Here is a 1,715-nt window from a genome sequence, read left to right as displayed (position 1 = left end):
TCCTTTATTGTCCACACATTTGCCAAAGTTTCTGTGGGAAAGAGCTCATCCTGGACCTCACGTCTTGATCAGAGATGACCAATCCTTGGGTGAAAGATGCAAACACGGGCTCTTTACTTCAACCCCTAAGTGCTTGGAATAAGATTTCTATACAGAGATGACATCCCAGCCACCCCAGTGATGGGGTTCAGCATGTGCTACCCTACAATATGGCATGTTGGCATTTGAGAAAATGACTGAGGCAGGAAGGTCACTCTCACCTTCCTCCCACCTTTCTCCCTTAAACAAGTCATACAACCTGGGAAAGATTTCCTGACCCTCCTCTAAACCAGGTCATAAGACCTTCACGTGAAAGGATAAAGAAAATGTGGTACATTAACACAATGAAATACTATTCAGTCTTTAAAAAGAAGGAAATCCTGTCATCTGTGACAACATGGATGAGCCAGGAGGACTTTATGTTAAGTGAAATAAGCCAGGCACAGAAAGAGAAATACAGCTGACAAAGACCTATCCAATTAGAAAGGAGACCAGTATTACAGGCCAGAAACTGCCCTGAGCTGAAAGTCAAAGAACCTTAGATCTAGTACTGAATCTTCTCTAGTTAGCAAGTTTCCTCCCTTAGTCTCAGTGACCTCAGCTTGAAATTATGAAGTTGAATTCTATGATTTCTAAATTCCTTTTGAATTCTAAGATCCTATTATAAATAGCATTGTTTTTCCACTCCAAAACAAAACTAGATAAGAGACTATCCATTGGCAGAGAGTAATTCCTGATAAGTTTAATATATTCTGTTGAGAGATATCTCCCTTTCCTGTTAATGGAGGGAAAAAATTCAAACAATGAAGTGATTCAGGAAATGTTTACCAGAGCAAGATGAACTAGATTCTTAGGTGGGCAGCTGTGAAATGAAACAGACACATTTTAAGTGCCTTATTACTCTAGCAGAAGGAAGAAAACTATTCTGTCCTTTTAAAGCCTTGACCCAGGAGAAATTACCAGCAATTAAAAGTTATTGTTTTCTAAAAAGGAAAGAAAAAAGCTATCTCCTACAAAAAAATAAATTCTAAGAAGGTTATGTTTCCAGTTACTAGGATAATAAACCTCATTTTTACTCCTTCTTTCTCATCTTTTAAATGTATTTCCAAATCTCCTTAAAGTCAAGCAACATTTCTCCCTACAAACTCATTAAGTTGGTTGTTATTTTTGGAATTAGTTAATGAATATTGTCCTATGATTATACAAAACCAGAATCTCACCCTCTAGGATTCTTCTTCATTAATATGCATAGCCCTGTCTTTTCAGGAGGTGAATGGCCATTATCACCAAAACAAGTAAAAGGAACACTGAAACTGAAGTCTCTGTTTTCAGATGCTATGTCTTATGCATACTGGTACACTCAGTGCAACTTATCAAAGGCTCAGAAGGGAATTCTTTCATGAATGCTGCCACCAAATGGGTTGTAAAGGGTTTCATTATTTGGGGTTCCTGAAGAAGCAGTTTTATGGGTAGATGTGAAAGGAAAAAATGCTGTAAGGCCCAACATCTTCAACCTCCGTAAACTTTCCGTTATGAATGGAATGTTTATGTCCCTCCCGAAGGTCATGTGTTGAAGCCCTAACCCATAATGCAATGGTGTAAGATGGTGAGGCCTTTGGGAGGTAAGAAGGTTTAGATGAAGTCATGAGGATGCAGCCCCCATGTTGGGATTTCTC

The sequence above is a fragment of the Colobus angolensis genome, unplaced genomic scaffold, assembly GCF_000951035.1.
Source record: "Colobus angolensis palliatus isolate OR3802 unplaced genomic scaffold, Cang.pa_1.0 Scaffold388, whole genome shotgun sequence".
In the NCBI taxonomy this organism is placed as follows: domain Eukaryota; kingdom Metazoa; phylum Chordata; class Mammalia; order Primates; family Cercopithecidae; genus Colobus; species Colobus angolensis.
This window is presented reverse-complemented; position numbering follows the sequence as displayed.